General features: G+C 37.4%; 1 pseudogene across 1 annotated transcript; it reads right to left on the bottom strand.

The window, feature by feature from the left end:
* Positions 1-1,195: 1,195 nt before the first annotated feature.
* LOC108589112 (olfactory receptor 2AK2-like) lies at positions 1,196-9,716 on the bottom strand (annotated as a pseudogene). The gene is made up of 2 exons (XR_013529634.1): positions 9,541-9,716; positions 1,196-3,637 (listed from the first exon to the last, which is right to left on the bottom strand). The product of XR_013529634.1 is annotated as an olfactory receptor 2AK2-like (transcript).
* Positions 9,717-20,342: the final 10,626 nt, after the last annotated feature.

Raw genomic sequence — 20,342 nt, 5'->3', positions numbered from 1 at the left:
CTGCTGACACCTGCCCTGATTTTCCCTTCAGATGCTGTAAGCTTTGACTCTTCCCTTACTCAAGCTTAGAAGAGAAAACAGCAATTTCCTTCCCATAAATACATCATTAAATATTAATAAACTTCAGTCACAGGATTTTCTTAACTTTCATTAATCAGGCATGAAAACCACACACACACAAACACACACACACACACACACAAACCAGAAAAAGAAGATAATATATTTAGATGTTATTTAACTGGGTCTAAAATGTAAACTTTCATGCTAATATATTTCTGTGTATTAATAACACTTCTGAGTCTGCTGGAAATCACTTACTCTATATTCGTTTTGCAGATACTGTAGCACTGTGGTTCCTGACTTTCCTAGGACGTTAAGGAAGAGGAAGTCTGTCTATCTGTCCACACACAAGTGAATTGTTTTCTCAAACAAATCTTCAGAAATACGAAGTTATTAAGTGGTCTGTGATAGATTTTTTGTTAGCTTTTCCCCTTTCTCTCCCCTGTCCCCAGTACACGATTGGTTGTTGAGGCTGAATTCTCCTAATATCTACAAACCTTAGTTCCCATAATGGCTCATATCATGCAGGATCTTTTCATAACCCTGTGGCCACGATACCAGCTCACAATGTTTGACATAGTCTCTTTTTCTCTAGCTTTGTTATCTACAGCGTTTGGTAGGGTTCCCTGGTTTCCATCTGGGTTATGCTTTAAAACTTTGACTTTGTAGAATCCATATGATGTGCACTCTCTAAACACTATAATCAGCCCAGCCATCCACACTTCCTCATGTTTCTTCCCTTACAAAAAGTTGGCTGTGATGTTACACCATTTACTATTCCCAAAGGAGTTAGTTATCATAACACTGGCATTCTTCAACAGTGTAAAAAACTGTATTAGCTAGTAAACATAATTTCCACTAAAAATAATTTTTTAAATAAATGTGATATACTAATGTTTAATTTACTATTATTATACTTTAAGTTCTGGGGTACATATGCAGGTCGTGCAGGATTGTTAACATAGGTATACACATGCCATGGTGGTTTGCTGCATCCATCCCCCCATCACCTATATTAGGTAATTCTCCTAATGTTATCCCTCCCCAAACTGCCAACCCCTACTATCCCTCCCCTAGCTCCCCCTACCCCCCAACAGGCCCCAGTATGTGATGTTCCCCTCCCTGTGTCCATGTGTTCTTCTTGTTCAGCTCCCACTTACGAGTGAGAACATGTGGTGTTTGGTTTTCTGTTCTGTTTGGCTTTCAGTTTGCTGAGAATGATGGTTTCCACCTTCATCCATGTTCCTGCAAAGGACATGAACTTACCCTTTTTTATGGCTGCATAGTATTCCATGGGGGTATATGTGCTGCATTTTCTTTATCCAGTCTTTCACTGATGGGCATTTGCATTGGTTCCAAGTCTTTGCTATCGTAAACAGTGCCTCAATGAACATACATGTTCATGTGTCTTTATAATAGGATGATTTATAATCCTTTGGGTAGATACCCAGTAATGGGATTGCTGGGTCCTAAAAAGATTTTTTTTACATTGTACCAAATACTTAAATCGTAATAGAGTCATTAATTTGGGGGGAGGATCTGAGAATCAGGCAATATAGTTCATATCAGGATTTGTCTATTTATCAGTGAGTTGTTCATGGAGAAGTTCTTAACCACTGTAAACTTTGGTCTCAATCTATATAATGAAGATAACACAGTGATACTTGCTCAAACCATTGAATAAGGTTTTAGTATGTGTGTGTTAATTAACAAAATATGCTTTCTGAGCTTTGCATAGTACTTGGTTACTGAGAAGTGTTTAGGATGTAATGCTGTTACCCTCCTAGTGAATGTTTAGAAGCATAACTGAGGAGAACTCTCTGTTACAAAATGCAATAGCACACCATCAATCACTGGGACCCTGGTTTGCACAATTCTTCATACTAGATTAAAATGTGTTATTGAAGTAATCATATTTTAAACATTATTGAATATAGATGAACAAAATAAAAGGAAACCATCATAGTAAGGAAAATGAATCCAAAGGAGACACATGTTCAGTATGGTGGACATGATCTAAGTGAAGAGATTAAAGATTTTTCATTTAAGTCTGATTCACCTGGAAAATTGCAGTCCCTGCAATTCAGGGATGACCGGCTTTTATCGGTTAGGCCTTAGTGTTGCCAGGAGTTGGCCTTGGTGTTCTTCTGTTAAACATACACCATTGTACACAACACTACACATGAGGGAGAAAAATGGCCCACCAAAGATGTCCACAAGGCCTAACTTCCAGCAACTGTGAATACATCAGGTTCTGTGGCAAAGGGAAACTAAGGTGGCAGACGGAATTAAGGTTGCTGATCAGTAGAGATTTCTGTCAGCATTTATTTTTTGTTTACTCTCACATGACCAGTGCCTGTAACAGTGTCTCACACAAAATTAAAGCATTAAAACACCTGAGTGAAAGAATGAATGAATGTCTTACACATTTTTTTCTCTGTCAACTTTTGTTGTGATATAGATTATCTTGATGTTACATGTTTAGGTAGATTTTACTTCTATGGTTCACATTTCAGAGCATTCAAGAGGGCAAGTCAAAATATGAACATGCCAGGGGAACACTGAGTTGAGAAGGTTAAATTCTATTTCTTTAGAAGTTAAAGAAGTTTGATAAACATTGTTTTTGTGACTTCTATACAGAAAACACATATTTATATCTTTCCAGATAGTTTTCAGGAACAGCTTTTGATGTTAATTCTCAATCGATACAGGGTTCTACAGTCGCATTTTCCATAGCATAGCCATTATCCCAACAGTCTCCTCATTGCCCCCATGACTTCCTTATTTCACAGGCTATAAATGGATGGGTTCAGTAGAGGTGTGATAATGGTGTAAAATTGCCCTGTGATGGGGAATGCAAGGCGTGTGGCCTTGTGCAGGTAAAGAGAGCAGTTGCATAGCATAGGCTTGCCACAGTCAGGTGGGAGGAACAAGTAGAAACAGCTTTTGCCTGTCCTTTTCCTGAGCTCACGTGGAATACCACAATAAGCACACGGGCATAGGAAGCTAGAATGGCCAAGAATGGTAGCAGCAGAATAGTAAATCCACTCAGGAGGATTGTATCCTCATACTGGGAGGTGTCCTGACACGCCAATGACAGTAGAGCTGGAACTTCACAGAAAAAGTGGTCGATGAGCCGAGACCTACAGAATGGAAGTTGAAACACATACAACGTATGCATGAAAGTGCTGACAGAACTACTGGCCCATGCGCGTGCGACCATGAGGCAGCAGATCTTCTTGCTTGTATAGGATAATGTAAAGGATGACAGATGGCTACGCAGTGATGGTAAGACATAAAACCAAGAAGGGCTTCAGTTTCACCAAGGGCCAAGAACACATATGTTTGAATCTCACAGCCCAAAAATGTAATGGTCTTACTCTGTGAGAGGAAGTTGACTGCCATCTTGGGCACCGTGGTGGAGACGTCCGTCATGTCAGTGATGGAGAGCTGACTCAGCAGAAAGTGCACTGGAGTGTGATGGAGAGCTGACTCAGCAGAAAGTACACTGGAGTGTGGAGTCTGGTGTCTGGTCGAATGAGGTGGATCAGCATGGTATTTCCCGTCAGAGTCACTGTAAAGAGCATGGCAAGAGCTTGGCTATTTTTGAAAAACTAAAAATAATACAAATAGTTGCTGCAAGTATATAAATTGATTTAAAAACTTATAATTACATGAAACTAGTAATATTGAGTTATCTTTCCTTTTGTACTAGTGTAAAATATTGTCACATAACTAATTACAATTGCTCACTAATATTTAAACTATATTCTAATATTATACCAGAAGGATTATATTATAAAATATGTATGCAATATAAAATATGGAATGTCACTGAATTCATAAAATAAATATCATCATAAGGTAATACTTATTAAACCAATTAATAAAAATTCAACCTAAATTTTAAGATTATATATTTCAGATTTGACATAATTATTTTTATAAAATCTAGAAAGAAGACATTTAACTCAAAACAAGAGTGAAAATTCTTTACCAAAAGCTAACAGGAAGGAAATAGAACAATAAGACTGTATAGAGGTAAATGAATAAAATATTGGGTATAATTGAGTATGATAGAAAAATAATATGATAGCTATAATAAAATTTATGTAATAGAATAAATTACTATATAAAATACAGTAATATATCTCATATAATATATATTATCAATCACTTTTACAGGGTAGGGAAATTGCCTTAAAAATAAAAATAAGAAGATGAGCAACAGTTTTGGAATTGTTGGAATTATCATGTCATCATATGATGATCATTTTTCAAACTTATTAGTGTTTACTTCTCAAAAAATACATGCAGAAAAATATAGATTTTAACAAGAACACACGGAAAATTCTTAGGGCAATAAAGTTAATTTTTTACTGTGTTAAATATAAAGGCTCTATTAAGTGAAAGAAAAAAAAAGACCTGACTGAATAACCAGGAAAAAGAAATAAATAGGCGATTCATAAAAAAAAAATAGAAAGTTTAAAATAGGGTAATTACCTATCTAAGCCTAAATCAATGTCATGCAAATAAAACAACCTTATTAAGTTACTTTTTAAAAGGTCAAGAATGTGATTCAATGTACACTAATATATTTTTGGTAACACATGATAGATTTTTTAAAAATTATTTTTTATGGTAAACTTTTATCATTTGCATACATTTTGGACTAGCAGTTTTATTAGTGGCAATTTTACTTGCATAATATATGAAATGCATCTTTGGTATAAACATGTTAAAGATGATATATTCTCTAAGAACAGTTTAGAAAAGCACATGGTAAATTTTTTTTAAATGATTAATCTGATGACATGTTACATGTTCAAAAAGTAGCTATAAAAACTGGACAAATAGAGATTTTGCATATACACATACAAATAAACAATTACAATACCTACTGGTCATAATTCAGTCAAAAATGCTTTATGATTGGAAACATCAAAAGAATATTCCAGAACAGAAACACACTGGTGTTTTGATGTTGCAAATCTTACTTGGCTATGAAGCATGCCACCGGTTTCACTAAACTCCCGAAACAAATCCATGCCTCCCTTCCATTTTCCACAGCCAAGCAAAAGACTGCCTTGTATGCTGCTCTTGTTCTCCTCCTAAATTGCGTTGTTAGTAAAATTCTATGTTAATTACAGTACCTTTCCGACATAGGCCTTGGTATGTCAGGCTTAATTAGATTCTTTACACAAATCAACTTGCTGAGAGTGTGTGGTTAAGAGATATTAAAGGAATACTAATCACACCCAACTACCTACCAAACATTAAATACACTTTAAAATTCTGTGAGATTTAAAAAGATCTATTCATCATCCTCCTCATTTAATTTTAATTAAGCAGAATCCCTAAGCTGTTTGTTAAGTGCATTGGAAGATTTTCTAATCAAATTTTCTCCCACCTCTAATTACAAAACATAATCCTCTGGTAAACATCAACAACATTAAATGCTACAAAATTCTCTTCATAGTGCTGAAGACCAAGGCTATAGCAAATATAATGTTTTATAAATATAAATATTTTACCTGACAGGTGAAAGAGATGTGCTAAGATGAACACAGAAGCTCCTAAAACACATCCAGAGTCTCCTTAGTCCCAAGAAAGAATTTTCTCAACTCCCAACCTCCTCACCCAATAGCAAATATTACTTTCTTTTCTTTCTTTCTTTTATTGAGTCAGTGTCTCACTCTGTTGCCCAGTCTGGAGTCCAATGGCATGATCTTGGCTCATTGCAAACTCCGCCTCCAGGGTTCAAGTGATTTTTTTCTGCTTCGGCCTCCTGAGTAGCTAGGGTTTCAGGCATGCACCACCAGGCCCAGCTAATTTTTGTATTTTCAGTAGAAACAGTTTTCACTATGTTGGCCAACCTGGTCTCAAACCCCTGACCCCAGGTGATCCAGCGCTTTGGCCCCACAAAGTGCTGGGATTATAGGCCTGAACCACCACACTTTTCTTTATTTAGATGAAATTCCAAACAAAAAGTTCAATTGAAATTAATGTAAAATAAATCTATTAAGCATGATATATTTTATGATACTCTATTCACCAATACATTCAATAAATTGCAATTTCCAACCTCAAAGACATATAATTATAATGTAGCCTACTCCATTATGTAGTGGCTTGGACCTTCAGCAACTTAATGAAACATCCATCTGAAGTGTTTTCTAAACCACTCCCAGTCCTTCACCAGGTAGAGAGGAGGCAACGTTATCATTTCTGCTGATCATGATCGTTTTGAGAACTAGTTTACTCTTACTGGACCCATAAACTGAAAGCCACACATTTTCCCCTAAATAATTTTTGAAGTATGAATTTAATTCATTGTTATTTTCATAATATGGCCTCTTGTCATTCTTATCATCATCTACATATATTTTGGCATTATTGACCTCCACATTTATCTTGAAGTTTGCATTCTGCTTTTATACAAATTCTTATTATAGAAAGATGGAAAGATGTTAGGTAACTCATTACAGGAGATGAGAACTAGAAAAGGTGCAGAATAGAAGCTATGGATATGCAAACATATTATCTCCTTATTACTGTTATTGCTATCAGGCAATAAAAAATAAAGTTCTAACAATGGAAGTGTCAATAATAACTCTGTATGCTAGGGAGCCATACAACTTACGAAGTATTTTATTTTGATATGACTGAATAAAAATTTCATCATATATTGTGTTTTTGAAATATTTTGCCTAATTTTTTTGGCTGAATAAAATGTATTTTTAAACTGAACAAGAAGGAAGACATATGTTTGCAATGAAGAAAAAGACAGCATATAGAATTCTATGTATATGAAAGTAAGACTGAAAAACCCAGTATGACCTTTTGGTAAAATTCTTTTCAAAATATAGTTATGTTATCTTGAGAATTTATCTTTTATGTTCAAAGATAAGTTAAGTTTCCATCATTCCAAAAATATTATTGAGAATAATTTACATACTAAGTGTAATGTTAAAATTTCAGGCTAAAGTAAGGAAGAGATATGTTTCTATCCCAATTAAGACCTCAAAGATCCTTCAAGTTGTGTTCCCTAACGTAGGGATGCACTTAACTCACCGGCACTGCCCTACATCACTACCCCAACATGCCCCCAGCTCCTGCATCCTGGTAACTCGGAGGTTATCGAAACTCAATATAAGGCCAAATATGTCTCATATACATACCTCAAGATCCTTTTTGCAGACATTATTTTACCTGAATAATCTGTGCAGCCAATAATACAATTAATTCTACATAATTATTTAAATGAAATACCATTATTCTGAAACTAGTTTCAGAATATTTTTATCTTACATGAGTTACAGTAAGTTTGTCAAGGGGCTACAATTTTTTCTGTTGCTTCAGTAATGAGTTGGTTAAACAGCTGTTTGTTAGCTAAGTGATTGCTACCATGAATAAGCCTTGTTACCTCCACCAAATCATGTCTTTTAAACTGTCCAAGGCTGGTTTTGAAAGCATTTTTTCCCCTAGATAAACAGACATATAGATTGTCTTTTATTTTATGAAGTAATTAATTAAAACATAATTTCAACTGAACTATATGTAACCTCTTTCATAGAGACAAATCTCGTTCTTCAAGGGTTTTTTCCCAGAAAGAAAAGATATTTTTTTTAAGTAATAGGAGATGTGTCTTAACAGATCTGCAAAATTAACTACAAGAATGAGCCTCCCCATTGGAGGTAGTAGCTACAAAGTCACACCAATTCTTTTTTTTTTTTTGAGACGGAGTTTCGCTCTTGTTACCCAGACTGGAGTGCAATGGCACAATCTCGGCTCACTGCAACCTCCGCCTTCTGGGTTCAGGCAATTCTCCTGCCTCAGCCTCCTGAGTAGCTGGGATTACAGGCACGCGCCACCTTGCCCAGCTAATTTTTGTATTTTTAGTAGAGACGGGGTTTCACCATGTTGACCAGGATGGTCTCGATCTGTTGACCTCGTGATCCACCCGCCTCGGCCTCCCAAAGTGCTGGGATTACAGGTGTGAGCCACTGCCCCCGGCCCACAGCAATTCTTTCTTATTAACTTTCAAATAAAATTATAGTACTTATAGACTATATATATCAAAGAGAAACAGCAAAACCACCTATATTCTAAATAGTTAAGCTATTTAATATGATACTTCTGAAAAATAAGTCTTATATTTTAAAATCTAATTTGAAACACATTTTAGGAATTGTTATCACACTGAATTTGTAAGACAGTCTTTTTTTTCTTTTCTTTTTACCCCACACAGTAAGCCTTCATTCATTTAGCATAAGAAATTCAGTGGAAAGCAGAATTTAAACAAAAAATTCATTCTACATAAGGCTGCCGATATCTCTAATTAAATGGGTTAACTGCCTAATCAAGATTGAGCCTCATATTCTTGTGTAAAAGACCTTCTGGGAAAACTTGGTCTCTAGACCGCAATTAAGCACTTACTAGAACTGCTGGCTTTAATTACAAAAGAGAAGATAAAATTGAGATAAGGATGAATGCTCAAACATATTTGTTTAAATGATAAGCAACCGGGATTTTTAAACTGATGAGTTTAAAAAAAATATTTCTTATTCTATTCTTCATTTAAGATAAACATACAGACTAGTTTCTGCATAATTAACCAACCGATATAAATTTTTTCTGCAAACAACATAACAATGACATTCTAAGGAATTACATAACCCAGGAAATGATCTGTATAACATATTACAATATATTTTTCTAAAAGGAATTTAAAAAGATTGTTATGGTCATAGAACAGAAAAGTCAGAATATCTGTAAGTCCACAGATAGAGTGATAGCTGTTGTAACCACTAACAGTTCTTTGTGCCCAGGTTTACAGAGAGGAAGTCAGACAATGCCATGTATTTACCTGTCGGTTACAACAGGTTTATTTAATCTGGGAACATTAATGTGAAGTTTAATTTTAACCAGTCTCTCTACAAAATTTCAAAGATGCCACAAGGCAACCCCTTTGCTCAGGTATAAAAACAAGAGAAGTACAGTAGCTTAGGAGACAAGGTGATGTGAGCTAGAATTTAAAGGGAAGATACACAGGCTTACTCTGTTCAGTACTTCCTTGAGCTGAAAGTTCCAGGTAAACAATCATACATATCTCTTCATTTCTGTCACTATCATATCATATTCTTTAGTACGGACTAGTTTGCCTCGCTTTTTTTTGGTAAAACAACTCACAATAATTTCTACAGAATGAAGACTCCAGTGTTCAGACATCACTGAATGTAAGTTTTTGAAGGAAATCACTGACAGGGATATCTGGAGAATATTGAAGGACAAACCTTCATTTTGCAAAGCCAGAAACATTGTGTTGGGGGCTCCCTCCAGAAAAAAAAATACAACCACAAAATCAAGATACAGCTTAGGAAGGGCTTATGGGCAGGAGAGGCTCCGATACTAGGCTTCTTTAGCTTCCCGTCTGCCTCTGAATATATCGTTGTAATGCATTTCAGCAGTACCTACCAATTTTGCTTTATTATTTTCACTTGATATTGCATGAGAAATATGTTTTGAGGTTATTTCATCCCGAAAAGTAAGTGATTTAGAAAGGTTATGAGAAAATTAACTTGAACGAAGGTACGTCAGACACTGAGCGCGGGAGTGAACAGAGTTGCTATGGGGAGGGGAGCTGGGCGGGATGGCTTCGCTCCGTCTGAATAGGACAGGAACTCACCGATTGTTCTCCCACGCAGTTATGGATTCATAAGACCAGGTCACAATGGGAAGTGGATACGTTTTTTTTTTTTTTTTTTTTTGAGACGGAGTTTTGCTCTTGTTACCCAGGCTGGAGTGCAATGGTGCGATCTCGGCTCACCGCAACCTCCATCTCCTGGGTTCCGGCAATTCTCCTGCCTCAGCCTCCTGAGTAGCTGGGATTACAGGCACAGGCCACCATGTCCAGCTAATTTTTGTATTTTTAGTAAAGACGGGGTTTCACCATGTTGACCAGGATGGTCTCGATCTCTTGACCTCGTGATCCACCCGCCTAGGCCTCCCGAAGTGCTGGGATTACAGGCTTGAGCCACCGCGCCAGGCCATGGATAAGTATTAAAGGGGTTTGTGTTCCCTTGGAGCAAAGCAGTGAATGACTGCACCTCTGAAGCCACTTAGTTTACATAGAATGATAATTTTAACTTATTTTAGGTACATGAGTACCTGTGCAGGTTTGTTACACAGGTAAACTTGTATCATGGGGCGTTGTCATAGAAATTATTTTGTCACCCGGGTATTAGGCCTAACACCTATCAATTTTCCTGATTCTCTCCCTCCTCCCATCCTCCACCGTCTCATAGATCCCAGCGTGTGCTATTTCACTCTATGTGTCCATGTGTTCTCATCATTTAGCTCCCACTTAGTGAGAACATAGAGGATTTGGTTTTCTGTTCTTGGATCAGTTTTCCAAGGCCTCCAGCTGCATCCCTGTTTCTGCAGCTGGGGGAAATGACGTGATCTCATTCTTTTTATGTCTGCATAGTACTCCATGGTATGTATGTACCATTTTCTTTATCCAGTCTACCATTGAGGGGCATTTAGGGTGACTCCATGTCTTTGCTATTGTGGGTAGTGCTGCCATGAACATATGCGTGCATGTGTCTTTATAACAGAACCATTTATATTCCTTTGGGCATAGACCCGATAATGGGATTGCTGAGTTGAACGGCATTTCTGCATTTAGGTCTTTGAGGAGTTGCCACACTGGCTCCCACATTAGCTGAACTAATTTACACTCCCACCAGCAGTGTGAAGCCATTCCTTTTCTCCACCTCACCAGCACCTGCTGTTTTTTGATTTTCTTGTAATAGTCATAGAATGATGACGTTAAAAAGACAATAATATCAGCAATAACAACATTAGTCATCATTTAAAATAATGTTTATTGAGGGCTTGTTTTGTGCCAGACATTGTGAGTCATTTTCCTGTATTATTTGCTTTTCAAAAGTCAACTTCAGTGGTAGATGTTCTCCCCAGACATAATGGAAAGGAAGGAGTTAAAGTCTGCATAAGAAGAGCAGACAGTGTGGTGGCTTTCACCTGCAGTCCAGCGACTCTAAGGCTGAAGTGGTAGGATTCTTTGAGCCAGTAGTTTCAGACCAACCACCCTGGACAATATAGCAAGATCCCATCTCTACAGTTTTTTTTTTATTTTTTAAATTAGCTTGGTGCGGTGGAGTACGCCTATAGTTTCAGCTGCTTGAGAGGCTGAGGTGAGATTCTCTAGCTTGAAACCCAGAAGTTGAACACTGTGCTAAGCTATGATCGCGCCATCACACTTCAGTCTGTGGAGCAAGACTCTTTTTTTTCTCAACAACAGAAAATGAATAAAAAAGCAACCAATGAGTTCCTGGTTTTTTCTTTTATTCAAATTAAGCCATTTGGCCCAAAGATAAAATGCTTAAATCATGAAAAACACAGTTCTATAAGGAGTAAGTTCTAATATTTGATGGCACAGTAGGAAAATTGTAGTTAAAAATAATTAATTGTATCTTTTAAAATAGCTTGAGAAGAATTGCAACGTTCCTGAAACAAAGAAAAGATAAATGTTTGAAGTGATGGAAATGCCAGTTACCCTGACTTGATCGTTACATATTGTTTACATATATCAAATATCACATGTGCCCCAAAGTCTGTACAACTATGACATTTCAGTAAACAGAAACATTAAAACTGCAACAAAGAGAAAAAAATTTTACAAAGAACATCCAGACAGAGAATATCAATTCAACAGTGTGAACACAGCCACTCTCTCTGCCCACGTGCCCAGGCCAACAAAACCACATAACCAGCTCTCAGGCTGGTTTCCTCCCACTTAGATGGCAGGATGTGTTTTCTAGGCTCATTATTGCATTCAAGGCAAATTCCTGCTTTTCCTAGCAGCCACTCCGAGATCACACACATGGGCATCTGAGTCCACAGATCTGACTGACAGAGAGCCAACAGTCTTTTAATTCCAGATTTCAGCTTTTAAATCCCACCAAAGAAAACAAACATACAAGTCCAACCTTTTCAACTTGATTAAGTTTAATAAAGAAGTTAAAGGAAATACATCATGAAGAAAGCAGACTACATGAATCATTATGTCATGCAGCTTTCCTTCAGGCATATTAAGGCTTTTTATTGTATTGTATTTTATTATTATTTTTGAGATGGGGTCTTGCTCTGCTGTTCCGGCTAGAGTGCAGTGGTGTGATCTCGGTTCACTGCACCTCCACCTCCTGGGTTCAAGTGATTTTCCTGCCTCATCTTCCCTAGTAGCTGGGTTAACAGGCGCCTATCACCACGTCCCCCAAATAACATTTTTATAGTTTAATAGAGACTGGGTTTTGCCACGTTTCAGTAGGTGTAATGTTAGGTTGTTGATTCGAGATCTTTGTACCCTTTTACATGGGCATTTTACTCTTTAAACTTCCCTTTTAACAGTGCTTTAGGTGTGCCCCAGGGATTCTGGTATGCTATACTTTTGTTCTCATTTGTTTCAAATAATTTCTTGATTTCTGGCTTAATTTCATTATTGACCCAAAAGTCATTCAGAAGCAGGTTGTTGAGTTTCCATGTAAATGCATATTTTTGAGCTACCTTCTTAGTACAGATTTTTTTTTTTAGACAGAGTTTCGCTCTTGTTACCCAGGCTGGAGTGCAATGGCACAATCTCGGCTCACCGCAACCTCCGTCACCTGGGTTCAAGCAATTCTCCTGCCTCAGCCTCCTGAGTAGCTGGGATTACAGGCACGCACCACCATGCCCAGCTAATTTTTTTGTATTTTTAGTAGAGACGGGGTTTCACCATGTTGACCAGGATGGTCTGGATCTCTTGACCTCGTGATCCACCCACCTCAGCCTCCCAAAGTGCTGGGATTATTTTATAGGTGTGAGCCACCGTGCCCAGCCCTGATTTCTTTTTTTAAAATTGCACTGTGGTCCAAGAGTATAGTTGGTATAATTTCTGTGTTTTTAAAATTTAGTGAGGGTTTTTTTTAGGGCTGAGTGTGTGGTTGATTTCAGAGTATATGCCGTGTGCACGTGAGAAGAATGTATATTCTGTTGTTTGTGGGTGGAGGTATCTGCAGATGTCTCTTATGTCCATCTGGTCAAGTGTCAAGTTCAAGTCCCAAATATCTTTGTTAGTGTTCTGCCTGGATGATCTGTCTAATACTGTCAATGGGGTGCTGAAGTACTCCAGCGTTACTATGTGCTTATTTAAGTCTCTTCCTAGGTCTCTAAGAAATTCCTTTGTGAATCTGAATGCTTCTGTGTTGGGTGCATATACATTTAAGATTGTTAGGTCTTCTTGCTGATCTGAAACCTTTACAATTATGTATCATTCTTCTTTGTCTGTTTTTAAAAATCTTTGTTGACTTAAAAAGTCCTTTTCGTATTAATTTAAGATTGTAACTCTGCTTTTTCCTTTTCTCCATTTGCCTGGTACATTTTTCTTCCATTCCTCTATGTTGAACCTATGGGTATCATTGCATGTGTGATGGATCTCTTAAAGACAGCATACTGTTGGGTCTTGCTTCTTTATCCAATTTGCCACTCTGCACCTTTTAATTAGGGGCATATAGCCTATTTACATTCAGTGTTAATATTTACACGTGTGGATCGGATCCTGTCATTGTATCATTAGCTGCTTATGCAGATTTGTGTGGCTGCTTTATAGTGTCAATGGTCTCTGTACTCCTGTGTGTGTGTGTGTGTGTGTGTGTGTGTGTGTGTGTGTGTGTTTTGGTGGTCAGTAATCATCTTTCCTTTCCATATTCTTTCCATATTTAGCACTCCCTTCAGGACCTCTTGCAAAGCAGGAGGTAACAAATTCTCATGGTATTTGCTTTTCTGAAAAGGCTATTACTTCTGATACTTCTCTTTTGCTTATGAAGATTAGTTTGGCTGAATATGAAACTCTTGGTGGTAACTGGTTTTCTCTGAGAATGCTGAATGTAAGCCCCCATCCCATCTGGGTTGTAGGGTTTTTGCTGAAGCACCCACTGTTAGCTTGATGGAGTTTCCTTTGCTGGTCACTTTCCCCATATCTCTAGCTGCCTTTAATATTTTTTCTTTCATTTCGAGAATCTGATGACTATGTGTCTTGGGGATGGTCATCTTGTATAGTATCTCACAGGGTCTCTGTGCATTTTCGGAATTTAAGTGTTGGTCTCTCTAGTGAGGTTGAGGAATTTTCATGCATGATAACCTGAACTATGGTTTTCAAGTGGCTTGCTTTCTCTCCCTCTCTTTCAAGGATGCAAATGAGTAATAGATTTGATCTCCTTATAATCTCATTTTTCTTAGAGGTTTTGTTCTTTCTTTCCCATTGTTTTTTATTTAGTTTTTTTCTGAGTTATTTTGAAGAATGACTCTTTGAGCTCTAAGATTCTTTCTTCAGCTTGGTAATTCTCCTGTTAATACTTATGATTTTATTCTGAAATCCTTGAAGTGAGAGTTTTTCAGCTCTGTCAGATTATTTTGGTTATTTCTTAAAACGGCCATTTTGTCTTTCATCTCTTTTATTGCTTTACTTCCTAATATACTTGAACTGGGATTTTACTTTCTCCTGAATCTTGATGATCTTTATTTTCACCTGTATTCTAAATTCTATTTCTGTCATTGCGACCGTTTCAGCCTAGTGACGAACCACGGATGGGGAACTAATGTGATCATATGGAGGTAAGATTGTTGAGTGGGAGGTAAGGTCTCCAGGTTGTTGCATTGCCATTATTCTGTGCTGGTTCTATCTTACCTGTGCGGGCTGATGTTCCTTCAGCCTTTGAGTCTCCTGTTCCTTGGATGGATTTGTTTGTTTGTTTTTGCTTCATTTTATGCCTGCTGATGCGTGGCAGCAGCAACCACAATGCAGACGGGTGCACACGTGTTGGCTGGGGCAATGTGCCAGTATAAATGGGGCTGTGGCATTCTTGTGTGCACTCAGACTGGCCCATCTAGGTTTTTTTTTTTAAACGGAAGTTTTGTTATAGGCATGATGCGGCTGTTAGTAATTAAATCAACCTTCAGCCTCTCTCCCCTGCCCAGAAGTTGGGCAATAGGAATAAAGTTCTAAGTTTTAATCAAGATTTAATCTTTGTGACAGCAAGCCACCATTCTGAAAATATGTATGGGTCTGCTAAAGGTGCATCATTAGAACAAAATGTGCTCTTATCACCTATAGCACTCAGCAAATTGCAATAGTTTTAGAAAGTCTGTGCTAAGAACTGGAAAGAAAAAACAAGCATTTTTCCCATTATACAACAGAAGACTGCAGTAAATAAAAATCAATAGCATTTCATTCAGTATGGCTTTCCTAGAGCATTATAAAAAGCTCTATTGAACTCAGATAGTCTTTGAACCAGCACTAACACCACGCTGGTTCCATCTTGGATGAGTTAAATATACATTTGGCAGACATTCCTTCCACATTTGAATAAGAGTCATGAATTTAACTTCAGGAAAATTTCACTTTTGTAAAAGATTGATGTGACAATGTATCAAATTTGGCTCATATTTAAAACCAATTTGGCGAAATAGTAACTGGTAGATGGGCCTCATAAGCAACAACTCCCTCTGTGTTGTTCTTTATGCAGAACTGGTGGCAAATGCCTCAGTCTGCATGTGCTGCTCTAACAAGAGACCCGATGCTGAGTGATTTATAAACAGTATGATTTTTTTCTCATTGTTCTGGAGTCTAGGAAGTCTAAGATCAAGGCGCCAGCATTCAGTGCCTGGTAAGGGCCTTCTGCTGCACCCTCAAACAGCAGAAGGGGAGAAAAAGGCCGAAGATTACATTGTCATTCATGAAAATAGAAATGTCATTAGAACCAAAAGAGGAGCACAGATAATGGGTATAAAATAGTCTCAAGCATACTTGTCTTCTTCAACACACTAAAAACTTTGGAATAAGATGATTTTTCACGATGAAATTCGTGGTTGAAGAAAATCCCTAAAATGTTGAGATCCTCTTCTCTTAGGATGAAACATTTCTCTGCCTGTCCATCACACACACCTACCTTTCTCACTGTTTCGGGAACATAGTCGTGCTCTCTCCACAGGAAAACAAACTCCAAAGTCCAATTCTGTTCTTGTATTTGTCTCAAAATTTGGATATCTGAATAAGGCACAGCTTTCCTCCAAACATCTAGTTTTAGCTCTTCAGGTTCTGGAAATGTAAATCAAAAGAAAAGCTGTGCAATCTCATTGAGAAGATATATACAAAAAGATGGAGATGTAACACAATTTTAGTAAAAATTTACATTCAAAAATGGGTAAACCGGGTGCACAGATCACCCTCTTATTCTCAGACACAGGTTGGAGCAGTGAGAACCTTTATTCTTTCCCATAGTGGTGTGTTTGCTTTCTTGTTTAGCCCATGAAATAGTCACTGATTTTCTTCTCTTTGGTAGTCTTCTTGCCTATTATCCACTGTAATACTGAACTTTATCCTCTGTGATTTTTTTCCACATTCATTATTCTCCAAAGCCCCATCTAAGATGGACACTTCCTGGGATCTCCACCAGATTTTCAACACTAATCATGCTATTTTGTGTAGGAAGTCTTTATTCTAGCGTGTAATTATTATAGGAGATACTGCTCAGCATTCCAATGCATCCTCTGTGCCACTTGTTCTTGCTGTTGACTGCTTTGCTTGTGCTGCTTGGGTGAAACCTCACAATAGCTCTCAAAGATATAGGTACTCTGGTTCCTGTCTTTCGGGGCAAGGAGCCCACGCTGAGAGAGAGGTTCAGTTACTTGCCAAGGAGACAAATCATAAAAGCAACAACAACAAAAATAAACCAAAAAGCAGAGAAGGTTAAAAAAAAAAGAATAGAAATAAAAATAGAAGAACAAATAGTAACAAATTTGGTAGATATTAATTTTACTATATGAATAACCACTTTTAATACCTGTTGTCTAAACACACCAAGTAAAAGACAGAGGCTGTCAGATATCAAAAAATCAGACCCAACTACATGTGTACAAGAAGCCCTCTTTAGATATAAATAGACATATAGATTAAAAATCCCGGGAGGGAGGAAAATATACCATTGCCGAAACCAATCAAGAGAAATATTTATTTGTAGCTTTAGTAATTTCAGACCAAGCCAACTTTAGAACAAGGAAGATTATCAGGGATAAAGAAGGGCATAATTATAAAAGTATCTATTTTCAAAGAATATGTAATAATACTTAATGTGTGTGCCCCTAAAAACAGAGTGAGGCAAACTATGTGAGGCAAAAACGTACAGAACAACAAAAGAGAAGCAGATAAATCTGCTATTAAGGTTGGAGACTCACCCTCTTTTAGTAATTGATAGACCCAACACGCAGGAAACCAGCAAGAATATAACTGAACTGAGCAGCACCGTCAAGCAGCTGGGTCTAATTCACATCTCTAGAGGGCGCCATCAACAACAGTAAAATACACATTCTCTGAGGTAGTCCACATTCTGGGCCACGAAACAGACTTTCACAAATTTAGAAGTTCACAAATTATACAAGGCGTACGTACTCTCAGACCACAATGGAATTAAACAAGAAATCAATAACAACGATACCTGGAAAACCTCCAAATACTTACAGATTAAAAAACAGACTTTTACTTATTTTTCTCTTTTTAGTTGTACGAATGTACGGGGTAAATGTAATTTTGTTAGATGCATAGATTGGTTAGTGGTGAACTTGTGGTTTTAGGGTATCTATCACCCAAATAACACACATTGTACCTGTTAGGTAATTTCCTATCATCTACCACTCCCAACCCCACACACTGTGAGTCTCCATTGTCTATCATGCCATTCTCTGCATTCATGTATACACACTTTTTAACTCAAACTTATAAGAGAGAACATGTGGCATTTTTCTTTCTCTGTCTGACCTAACAATACAGGTCTTCTTTTTTTTTCTTTTTTTTTTTTTTGAGACGGAGTTTCCCTCTTGTTACCCAGGCTGGAGTGCAATGGCGTGATCTCGGCTCACCTCAACCTCCGCCTCCTGGGTTCAGGCAATTCTCCTGCCTCAGCCTCCTGAGTAGCTGAGATTACAGGCACGCGTCACCACTCCCAGCTAATTTTTTGTATTTTTAGTAGAGACGGGGTTTCACCATGTTGACCAGGATGGTCTCGATCTCTTGACCTCGTGATCCACCCGCCTCGGCCTCCCAAAGTGCGGGGATTACAGGCGTGAGCCACCGCGCCCGGCCGGATAAAATATTTTAACCAGAAAATTAATAAGCCTAATATAGTTTTAGAAAACTAAAACAACAACAGAAACAACAAAAACACGGAATGAACATTATCTCCAAGCAAATGTAAGGCATTAATAAAAACTGACAAAATACTTATAAAAATAGAAATATGTTTCAAAGAAATGATGTTACAGACTGTCCAACCTCAACAAAATTAAATATAAAATCAAAAATAAAATTTTGAAATAATTTTAGATATTATATGTTCATTTCTTATTGTTTTTGTAATTTGGGGATGTTTCTACTCTTAATTTCTTAATAAAATTTTGCATAGAAAATCTTCAAAATGTATGAGCAGATATGTTTCTCATGAATCTCTAAAGAAAGAGTACCTGATAGAGACAGATTATACCACAGTATAAACGGTAGAAACAAAATATTGAATGAGGAGTTACTTTGAATGTACGAAGCTCTAGCACCCAGAAAAGTCGAATCAGGATGAGGCATTGAACTGATCTTGGATATTTCCTGCTATCTTCAATCCTTCTGGTTCTTTCTTTTACACTGCCTATATATTCTCCTTAATGTATAATTTTTAAGTCATTAAGAAAAATGATGTTGCAGCTCTGACTAGAATTTATTCATGACTTTCATCTCATGAAGTCTTTGCCCATGCCTATGTCCTTTTAGGTCTTAGGTTTAAGCCTTTAATCCGTCTTGAGTTAATATTTGTATAAGGTGTAAGGAAGTGGTCCAGTTTCAGGTTTCTGTGTATGGCTAGCCAGTTTTCCCAACACCACTTATTAAATAGGAAATCCTTGCCCATGCCTACATCCTCAATGGTATTGCTTAGGTTTTCTTCTAGGGTTTTTATGGTTTTAGGTCTTACATTTAACTCTTTAATCCATACTGAGTTAATTTTTGTATAAGGTGTAAGGAAGGTATCCAGTTTCAGCTTTCTGCTTATGGCTAGTCAGTTTTCCCAACGCCATTCATTAAATAGGGAGTCCTTTCCCCATTGCTTGTTTTTGTCAGTTTTTTCAAAGATCAGATGGCTGTAGGTGTAAAATTTAAGGTGTTTTTTTTTCCACCCTGTGAAAAAGGTAATGTTAGCTTGTTGGAGATAGCATTGAGCCTATACATTACTTTGGGCAGGGCAAGAACTTCATGACTAAATCACCAAAAGCAATGGCAACAAAAGCCACAATTAGACAAATGGGATCTAATTAAACTAAAGAGCTTCTGCACAGCAAAAGAAAATATCATTAGAGTGAACCGGCAACCAACAAAATGAGAAATAATTTTTGCAAACTACCCATCTGACAAAGAGCTAATATCCAGAATTTGTTTAAGGAACTTAAACGAATACACAAGAAAAACAAACAACACCATCAAAAAGTGGGTGAAGGATATGAACAGACAATTCTCAAAATAAGACATTTATGCAGCCAACAAACATATGAAAAAAAGCTCATCATCACTGGTCATTAGAGAAATGCAAATCACAACCACATTGAGATACCATCTCATGCCAGTTAGAAGGGCGATCATTAAAAAATCAGGAGACAACATCAGATGCTGGAGAGGACGTGGAGAAACAGGAACACTTTTACACTGTTGGTGGGAGTGTAAATTAGTTCAACCATTGTGGAAGACAGTGTGGCGATTCCTTAAGTATCTAGGACTAGAAATACCATTTGACCCAGCAATCCCATTACTGGGTATATACCCAAAGGATTATAAATTCTACTAGAAAGACACATGCACAAGCATGATTATTGTGGTACTGTTCACAATAGAAAGACTTAGAACCAACCTAAATGCCCATCTATGGAATACTATGCAGCCATAAAAAACAGATGGGTTTATGTCCTTTCCAGGGACATGGATGAAGCCTGAAATCATCATTTTCAGCACACTGACACAAGAAGAGAAAAGCAAACACCACATATTCTCACTCATAAGTGGGTGCTGAACGATGAGAACACATAGACACAGGGAAGGGAACATCACACACTGGGGCAAGTTGGAGGGTGGGGGGTAGGAGAGGGATAGCATTAGGAGAAATGCCTAATGTAGATGACAGGTTGATGGGTGC

The sequence above is a fragment of the Callithrix jacchus genome, chromosome 19, assembly GCF_049354715.1.
Source record: "Callithrix jacchus isolate 240 chromosome 19, calJac240_pri, whole genome shotgun sequence".
In the NCBI taxonomy this organism is placed as follows: Eukaryota; Metazoa; Chordata; class Mammalia; order Primates; family Cebidae; genus Callithrix; species Callithrix jacchus.
This window is presented reverse-complemented; position numbering and strand designations above follow the sequence as displayed.